Source organism: Cataglyphis hispanica, chromosome 4, assembly GCF_021464435.1.
Source record: "Cataglyphis hispanica isolate Lineage 1 chromosome 4, ULB_Chis1_1.0, whole genome shotgun sequence".
NCBI lineage: Eukaryota > Metazoa > Arthropoda > Insecta > Hymenoptera > Formicidae > Cataglyphis > Cataglyphis hispanica.
This window is the reverse complement of record NC_065957.1, coordinates 2,280,013-2,290,512: the sequence shown is the minus strand read 5'-3', so window position 1 is coordinate 2,290,512 and position 10,500 is coordinate 2,280,013. Positions and strand designations below refer to the sequence as shown.

At 37.3% G+C, this 10,500-nt stretch overlaps 1 long non-coding RNA gene across 1 annotated transcript in view; it reads left to right on the top strand.

The window, feature by feature from the left end:
• The first annotated feature begins 2,127 nt into the window (after positions 1 to 2,127).
• Positions 2,128 to 10,500, top strand: part of LOC126848628 (uncharacterized) — a 69,707-nt gene continuing 61,334 nt past the window's right edge. The window contains exon 1 of the long non-coding RNA XR_007687290.1: positions 2,128 to 2,517. This is a non-coding gene — a long non-coding RNA (uncharacterized LOC126848628). The remainder of the gene's footprint in view (positions 2,518 to 10,500) is intronic.

Below are 10,500 nucleotides of genomic sequence, written 5' to 3'. Positions count from 1 at the left end.
CCAATCGAATGATTTATCTTCTTGAAACATTCGATTAACTCTCATTTTTAGCCATGACGTAAACTCCGACTCCGGTTAGAAATTAAATTTCAAATGCAATTTATTTATTCGCCATCGCAAACAAAAATCTGTTGCTCGCTTGTAACTTCTGGGAAATTATTAAAAAATGTTTCAACATTTTTGACAGAAAGCTTTTGAAGAGACAAATTTTGCTTTCGCATTAAAAAAAAGCTATCGTTGAAAGTTCAAATTATCTCTACCGGAACATTCCGCGTACATTGTATATTACAATTGTAATCGTAATACAATTGTAATATTTTCACGCATTATTACTCAAACGTGTAACGCGATAGCGTGCGTTATAAGTTTCAATGAACAGCCGTAAACACAAATTTAATCGATGTATATGCAATTATTAATACACGTTTCCCCAAATGACAGATAGCTTTATCTGCTTATATCTTGCCTCGGTTGACACCGAGGCTGCATAGGCAGCGACCTTGTTTACATATGTACTTCAACATTCATCGTAGCTCTGTGCAAAGAGAAAATAATGATAGATACTTAACGATTCGGTATGGAAAAAACAGCCTAATTGCGCGGATACGTTTAGATGCGCCTGACGGCACCAGGAAACACATATTCGCCGAGGAACATTGCGAAATGGTTTTCTTGGGAATGCAAATGACTCGGACTGACCGCAATGAGAGATGCTTAATCATGTCATTATAAGATTTCTAGATATTTACATACGTTTTATCATTCCATTAGCGCATTTGCAACCTAATAATTATTTAATTTTTTTGTTCGCGTGTGTATTTGATTCAATTTCGTGAAAAATTCCCCAAATTTCTTTCTTCCTGCCTCTGGAAAACGGTACATCGTATTTAATGGCATACCTTAATGTTAGTTTGGTGGAAATAAACTGAACGAGCGATGAGAGGTCGTTGCACTCAGATTCGGCAGATTTCCGGCAAATAAACTTCCATCGTACACCGAATCTACCTTAATTAGCGAACCTAATGGATGATTTAACGGTGCTCCTAGTCTCCCACAATGGCGCCTATGTTTCGGCCACACAGGGGCAAGCGACTCGAACGAGGATTGGATCTCACGAGCATTAACATTTTTCTGCCGGAACGGTGTATCAAGTTCACGAGAATTATGCTAATCGAGAAATCTTCTTTCCCGAAACCTGTAATATTTCTTTTTGCTATCCTGTGTTGCCAATTTTAAACTTTGACGGCAGCCAAAATTGGAGGTGCGAGAATCGCTACATTCTTTTGCAAAATCTCACATTGAAAATCTCTAGCTTTGTAACGTGCATTCCATATCAAAATGCTGTGTAATAAGAGAAAAATTCTTCAACGAATTTTAGAGAAATCAACATTTCTTTAACAAAAATTTGACGGAAGGTCGTTTATATAATATTAAAATGTTTCAATTTTTAGTTTTATATATATTTATTTAAAATAGAACACTACAAGCGCACTATTTGTTTTATGTGCATATGTGTACAATTACTTAGATAATTAATTCTAGTTCTCCGTTTTTTGAAAATAAATTAAACAAAAATTACAGACACGCTTATTTTAACTATCAAATGCTATGTTATTAAAATGTATGTATGTGTGTGTTATATAAAATATTATAAACTGCGCCATTTAATTTTTATAAATAATAGCAGACAAAAACGGTAAAAATATCGCGATGTCTCTTGCAATATTGATTGAAGCATAAAAATGTTAAAAGTTTTACATCTCGTGGGATGCGAAAATATCTACCCTCCTTAATTGGAAATATTGGATGTCTCTTATACGACACATATGAAAAATTGTGCGTTCCAAAACGCGAAGATATATTTTATTTATCATATTTTCCTATAGTTTTAACGTGTTCTTCCGAATTCAAAAAAGATATATTAATCGTTTATTAAATAATTGATATAATTTAAAATATTTGTATAATTTAATATTCCGCTTGTGTACATATACGTCGTAGTACGCAAAATATTTTTCGCTACAAATTATAATATGGTATTCGATCTTGGCAACGTAAACATTAGCGCGCTGTTGATAATGTATTACGATTTATGACCTTGTTATCATTCGTACAGTGACGCTCAAGCAGTAAAGTAGTGGTGCGAGACGCTCTCTCAAATTTCTTTTCTAAATGAGATCGCGACAAATATTAAAATATAATTACCTAGGATTATTGTAATTAATGATTAATTAACTTGCTGCAACGAATGGCGTATGATTTTGGCATCGTGAAAACGTTGAACAAATCGTATTTTTCGCGATTTCTTTTTTGCGATATAATAAAGTATGTCTCCTGTGAGTGTTTCGCGAACGGAAGTGCCGATGAAAAGTATGCCGCGATTATCGTATATTCGACTAATTATAATTAACTGTGTTATTGCAAGTGAGTGTAAATGTCACGAGGAAACAGCAAGAAAATAAGACAAGAAAAGAAGATCCTGAAAAGCATCTAATGATAAACGGAGCAGTATGCGCGGTAAATAATTTATTTTTATTTATCATCTATATTATTTTTAAAATATACACATTACTTGTTCTTTTTTCGTTTCTTCAATAGATAGAATATGAGATCCAATGAGTTGATGAAAGTGAATTTAATATTTAAAGAATCTGAATATTCACTCGTATCTTCAGTATTATTAATATTTAATTGATTTAAAATTGCTTTTTTATTATTAAAAAGAGATATTTTATTAATTATATATATATATATATATATATATATATATATATACAAAGTTTTAATTAAAGAAACATTAATAAAAAATTAAGATAAGCATAGGAGTAATAGTAGTTCAAATTAATTCATATGATGCTCTTGGAGTAAAAATTGATTTATAAATTTATTATAAATTATTATTACATATAATTGTAAAAAATAGGAAGAATAATAAAAATAAAGATTATTGTTGTACAATTGTGAAAAGAAAAATCATTATACTATATGTAAATAAATTTGAATCTTGTAAGATTAAATCTCTAATATGACCGAGTTTTAAATTAAAATTTCTTTTAATATTTTAACGTCTTGAAAACTTTAATTTCATGAAAGATTTATTTTCTTTTCACGGAATGAACGATTCAATTATATCTGTGTATCCGGTATACGATTATTATTACTCGCTGTTAACCCCGAGCTATTGATCGAACGTTTATAACTTAATTGCAATTTATTACAATGTTATTTTTGCGCGGATCAATATTCCGCTGGCAAAATTTCGTGGCGAAATGTCTCACGGTAAAGTCGATAACTCGCGTACGCGACGTGCGCTTGAGATACGTATGGCTTCGTATTCATCGCTTTGAGGGCCACGGGAAGAGGTCATATACTGAAACCGGTCGACCTGCAATTTCGGTAATTTTGCGAGAGCGCGCGTTTGATTATCGAACCTCCGTCAAGACCCTTTCGTAGGGCGGTTCGACCGATACCCCGCGTTTAGGTTGCGCTTGGCTCTCCTCATCTCGCACGCGTTTCTACGCCCCCACGTCGTAGATACCGTCCCCTTACTTCCTCCCCGACACTTCCTTCCGACGTTTAAAATCGATGAGTTTGCGCGAGAACAGAGAGATCGTTTCGATACTCAAACTACCCGCCCACGTCAAAGATCCGTCAAAAATTCGCCAACAACTCCACCATAAGAGTGTACCATCAAATTTTCAGGCGATATTCAACGATGATATTGTACTATTATTCGCGATTAACTTTTTCTCCAATTTCTGAGATATCTAACAATAAATCACAAATCAATCAGATTAGAGGGTACTTTAAGGAAGAGCGTTTTTTGGACGGATCAGCTATATCAAAAATAAATAAATGCATTTAGCGATTCGTGAGCTTGAAACATTGCTTATAGCCTTTAAAATACAAATATAATAATTAATTTGTTAGTTAAAGTAAAGATTTGCTATAAAATTAAAATTTTTATTCATAGTCATGAATTTTTGTGCATAGTTACTATAAAATTTTCGTGGTACAGTCATTATAAAAAAATTAGTTTGATATAAAATAACACTTACGATTTTCAGATAAATTATATTCTATAAGGCCAATCACTTTAACTCATAAATTAATTATTAATTTTATATTTTAAAAGGTCAGTGGATTGGTGGGTTTGCGATAAGTCAAATTCATGAATCTCAAAATGTATTAGATTTATTAACTTTTGATGTAGCTAATCCATCCAATACCTTCATTTATAGATATAATGGTAACACATTCATTGTCAGTGAACTGAGCAATAATTGAATCGATTGGTCCAAAAAAAGCAATAAAGAGTAACACAATTTTCTCAGATTATATACAGAACAAGATAGACATGCACAGCTTCCTATTACCTTCAAAGTACCGTAATAACACTTCCAATACTAGCGCAAATAATGAATCATTGAAAAATACTTAATAACGCAACGGGAATTGTTATTTGACTCAATGTACCTCCTACATTAGTGGGCAAAAAATTTCAGCTTGACCGTAATTAAATTTCGTTAGAAAACTTCACGCTGATAGATTCCATCATGACGAGGAATTAAATTATATCAATTGAATACAATCGCGCAAAGCAATAGTAAAGAGATAGAGGAAAAAAGAATAGGAGCAAATGGGAATAAAACGGGAATCGTGAAGATGAAATAAAAAGAGGGCGAGGAAGGAAGGGAGAGCGTGTAGTAGACGAAAGTTGAGACGTTGAGCAGACCCTGCCGAAACGCCTCCCTCGTTAATTGATTTCGTTAACGGCGCGGCCATTAAACCGTAATAACTGCAAGGATCCTGCCGGGTAGAAATAACCAGCCTCAAGCGGAAGAGGATTCGCCTTTTTCCATTAGCGGACCGGGAGATTTATCGATCGCGCAATGTTTCTTCTCTCCTTCTCTCTCTCTCTCTCTCTCTCTCTCTCTCTCTCTCTCTCTCTATTTCTCTTGACCATAAAATTTGAGACGATCGACGCACGCGTGTGTTTCTCACACCGTGGCGGAAAAAATAGCACTCGCAAAAATAAAGGAAAATTTATACGATATTAGAATATATGAAGAGCGAATCATTTTCATGTAGGGGAAATTGTAAAATTATACGGCGACGAGACGATATGTATTTCGTCGAGATAACTCAATCAAGACTGATGCTGCAACTATGCTATATGCCACTGCGTCTTGCAGACGCGAGTTAATATCTGCTCTACACGATATACAAGATTATACTCACGATCGATCTAACGGAATACACGCGAGTCGTCGTTAGTAATGCGCAAAGTGTTGGGCCGTCATAACGTTTCCGAAACGTGTTACCGCTAATAGGACATGTTAATTGCATGTGTTCTAACGAGGACAGTGACCCCCGAGGAGGAGTACCTTCCGTCCGCAGAAGATTCTTCCTTTGTGTTCTACGAAATTAAATCACCGCAATTAACTCTCGTTTCCTTAAGCAGCAAACATGATAACGAGATAATAGATAATAATAATTTATATATGCTATATACATCTCTAATACGCACGTATCGCGCTTTTTGAATATGTATAATCGTTAAATTGAAGAGAGTCAAAAGAGAGAAAGAGAAAAAATTAATTATGTAGAGCAAAATTTCCTCTCAATTTTTATTCTCCGATATGCCTCACTCTCTCCTCATATTAGACTGTATCTAAAAAAAAACGCCAGGCAAATCGATCGTTTCACATTCCACACGAGTGGAATAAGTCAAACGGTGGTGTCGATCGCGATAATCCGGCCGTTGTTTACGGTATAAAGGCGTGGCGAGCATATCCTAGCCACATCGATACAATCTTTTTTTGCATACCCCCTCGTTCTCGCTTATAAATGACTGTCGACATTAATCGAGTCCTCGCCGCGGAAACCATCAGGTTCGATTGTTCGATGGAGGCCCGGGTCAACGAACCGCGTCGAACGAGAAAAGTAATTAAATGTTGAAACGTGACGACAGGAATTGACGGAACGAGAGCACGAAAACGTCGGCGAGATGGACAAAATCCGAGCACACACGGGTCATCAGCCTCCGGCGCGCGTACCTTGGAGAACATGCGCAAATCTGCCTCGCTTAATTACCTGGTCGTTTAGAAAGAGGGAGAGAGAGAGAGAGAGAGACAGAGAAGCGAACGTCGGATCGATAAGCAGGACGCGATAAAATTGCGCCTGGCGCGTTTTCACGCCGCCGAATAATTTATCCGTCTAATTTCGATCGGCATCGCGCTTATATATCTGTGCCCCGGGGAACTCGGATTTCTCGAGAGCCGGCGAGCTTAGCCAGTGACATACGAGCTAATTAAAGTGAGCCGTTTCTAACTGTACGCGCGATCATATGATCGCGCCCGACCCGAGAAACGCACCTTCATTCAGCGCGAATCATGCACGCGAGTCGAGATATTTAGATCTCCCGGGAACGATTGGGATACCTCGTTGAATTTGAGCTCTGCGCGGGGATCGAAGAACGCGATGTACCGGGTAGTTTAATTTTATCTCGTCGCAATTTCACCGAAAAAAATTACAACAAGCGAAGAATATTTTTTCGGTGAAGATTGATTGACAGAAAAAATATTTCATGAATGATGTAATCTCTTCTAAACTTGCGTTTAAAAAAACGACAAAGTTTTTTAAAAAGAGAATTAAAATTTACAACTCGTGTATATTTTACTTATATAAAAAATTATAAATTCCATTGTATGTCTGATGCGAATATAAAATCTATAAGAAACAATCCTTGAATAATTTTCTGCGCTATAAATAACTCGAGATGGAAGTATCGAAGGAGAAATCGAGTTATGTTAAAGGAAACGGATTTATTTTATTCAACCTCGTTCCGTCAGCATTCCAGACGAGGTCGATATCGCGATCGGCAAAACGAACGTTGTTATACAACACGCCGTCCTTGAAACGCATAATACGCCTCCGCGTCTCACGTCCGTTTCATCTTCGCGGATCGACTTTCTTTTTTACGTAGCAGCGTTCTGCGGACGACGCTGTACCGGAAATATAGCAACGGGATTCGATTGTATCCGTCAAAAGTAAACACCCGAATACCATCATTTATAATGGCTAGACATATAATACAAAATGTATCGTAACGTTAAATAATTTTTTTAACAAATGTAAAATATATATTTTTTGATAGTAAATCATATTTTGATAGGAACAGATAACAATATTTTTCTCAGCCTCAATTTCAAGTACAAAGTGATGTTAAAAATTTTTTAAAATTTGTTCAAGATTTAGTTACAAAGATATTTATCATTGACAACGAAAAAAGTTGTAAACGAAAGGAGGCACTCAATCAAATTTTTGTTAAGAAAAAATCGACTCTGCACTGATCAAAAAATCCATCCATGAAAAATAAACACCTGTTACACTCTCCGTCAAAATTAATCAAATTTTAAATTGCAAAAAAATGAAACACCGGCATATTTTAATCTATGAGTTCCGAAAATAAACCGATGATTGATACATGTGTGCGTGATTGATGAGAAATATACAATATTAATATTATCTCCACAGTAGGAGAGACCCGTCCATTTATAATCCAAGAAAATAAACACGAGGGGACGTTATTCGTAGAGTCTCATTCGCCATTAAAAAAAATACGGGGCGATCGTCAACCTGCCCGGTCATTCGTTAGACAGCAGAAAATATTGTGGTGTCCGCTCGCAAATTCTGGAGAAAATACGACGGGAGCATCTCTCGTTACATTTAAAGTGTCATTATTACTAAGTCGAGGTAGGACCCCGATCCGCGATATTTATCCCGTCGCCCGCGACCCTCGATCTCTCGTGTCTCCCCGAGGAAAAAATCGCGAAAAACGCCACCTACTGATTACATTATATTCCGTAGAAGTGTCTAGACACCGATAACAGCCCGGTTTTATCGCTTTACGGCGAGAGAAGCTACTTCTGGACGACGAGGACACACGACGCTTTAGCATCATCGCCACGTACGCGCGTAAATCCATGAATCGCAGGCGCGAGCCCGCCGAACGATCGGTCGTGCACACGCGATTCCCGTCGCAATCATTTTTATGGAGGACACTTTTATGACCAAGGCTGATCGCCTGGAGATGAGAGAATCGGATGTCCACTGTACGGCGGGGATGCTCGCGCGCGATTGCACGAGGCTTTCCATCAGATTTTCTCTCTCTTTCTCTCTCTTTACCCTGTCTTTTTCCTTCTTCAAATGCACAGGTTTTTTCTCTCCAGAGAAATGACAGATGAAAGAGAGAGAGAGAGAGAGAGAGAGAGAGAGAGAGAGGGAGGATAAAGAGATGATAAACTGCACTTACGGGATTTGAGTCATGCCCCTCTCGAAATTTTTTACCTTTTCAGAACGTATACGTGTAAAACTTGAATGCAACTTTGTACAAAGTTTTTTTTTTTCCAATGCGTCTTCCTTGTTTTATTTTATTCTGTAAATTAATACCCTTTTTATATTCACCATCCAATTATATTTTATCATGCTTAATAATAGGATTATCAAAAATGTATTTTCCCATTTTCACGTTAATTACTCTCTTCTCTTAGGTATGTTAAGAATTCACATTTCGCCCTCTTGTTAACTCTGCATATTGCATTTATTAAATATATTTACTTATTTATTAATTAATTTTATTCATTTATATTATTACAAGCTTCTTAATTAATTTTGTACACTTATTTTCCTTCATTTCCACGATTCTCCATTACCATACTAATCTAATCTGCTTAATTATTCTAATAAGTTTCGTGCTCTAAAAAAGTCTATCGTAGATTTTCTCTCTTTCTCTCTCTCTCTCTCTCTCTCTCTCTCCTCTTTCCCGTTTGATGCGCCCCTGTACTTTGGCAATTAAAAGATTCCTCTCTAGCGATCCAAAAAGACGCACGCAAATCTCACGGACGAGAGAAGGGGGGAGGGGGGAGAGGGGAAAAAGAAGCGTGCTGCGCGCGTACCCCGACATTATGACGGCGAATATAGCGCGAGTGTGATGTATGGTGCAATTGGACGTTCGACATAGGATGCACGCAGAGGCGAAATGGCAGAGAGGGGAAGATACATCCCTCCTCGATCCACCAAATAATTGATGCATGTTCGAGCCTCCGCAGGGTTCAACGGATAATGATGGGGGTCCCGAGCTCTGCCTGTGCTCCCCGGACTCCACGGTTGCATTCTGTCCCCCTTATTCTTCCTCCCTTCCTCGTCCCCCGCGCATCTGACCCCTTCTCCTCTCATCTTGGCTACGCTTGGCAGACGTAGACTTCCTTCATCCTTCGGCAGACAAGAAGGAGAAGATCCTTCCACTACGCTAAATTGGAATCGCCCTATATAAAACGAATCAACGGTATCGTCATGCTTCGTTCGTCAAATATTCCATATGGAAAATTATTTTAATACAAGGGTGGGGGGGGGGAGAGGAAAAGTTTACAGATCTATTTTTACGTAACAATTTGAAACAATTCTTAGAAAGATATAAAGAATTTATAAATTATATCGCGAATTTTTCCATCGTGAAGTTCTTAACAAGAATTAAAATACGTGTACAATTTTAAATGAGTATTAATGAAAGTTTTTCGCAGTTAATTTATATGGCATTGTCGTTTCATTTCGTTTCTTTCCGGCATATCGTCACTATATGATAAGCGAATATGACAAGGGAATCCGTGAAATCTAAAAATAGCGAGTTCGTAGCAACACGAAGACGTTATATGCGAACGTCTGTCGATATGTATTAGCATTCCACCGGCAATCGCGTGAGGTATTTCGATAATTCGACGGAGACGTGTCGCCGATCGTGATCGGCGAGCGAATTCACGAAACGGGGTGAACAGTATGGATATCTCCCACGCGACATCGATGTCACCGGAGGCTCCATCACTCTTTTCTACGTTTACATAATATATATATATATATATTAAACGGGGAAAAAGTGACAAATATTTGTCGGACTATTTTTCTCTTCGAATACATAACGTAAAATACGCGAAAATTCCAATTATACTTTAATGTTATATAATTAAAATATATTTATATCGCGCGCTTAAATAACTTATTTAATTTTTAAACGCTTATTTAACTTTTAAAATTTCGAAATTCTTTTAAGCATTAAAAAGAGTACCGTTGCATATATATGGCGAGAAACTTCTCTTTGGCTTATCAATCTTTCACGAAGGGAACGTAACATTTCCTCTCCATAGGTCTATATAAAACCGCCTCCGATGCATTCTTCGTTACGACTACACGCCGCGATAATTAATCGAATAATGGCATGGAAATATTGCAACGGGAATTTTTCCCAGCAGGACAAAGGTCGGCGACCTCGTGGCTCATCGAGGACCCTAAACGGATATATACAGAGACACATGCGAGACCGTTCGCGCATGGATACACGCCGACGTAGAGTGTCGGTATCACCGCGCGAGAATGTCGATTGGAATTACGTCAAGAGGAGATATTCTACTCTCTGTGTTGGCGCGGGTTTACCGTTTTCCGTTC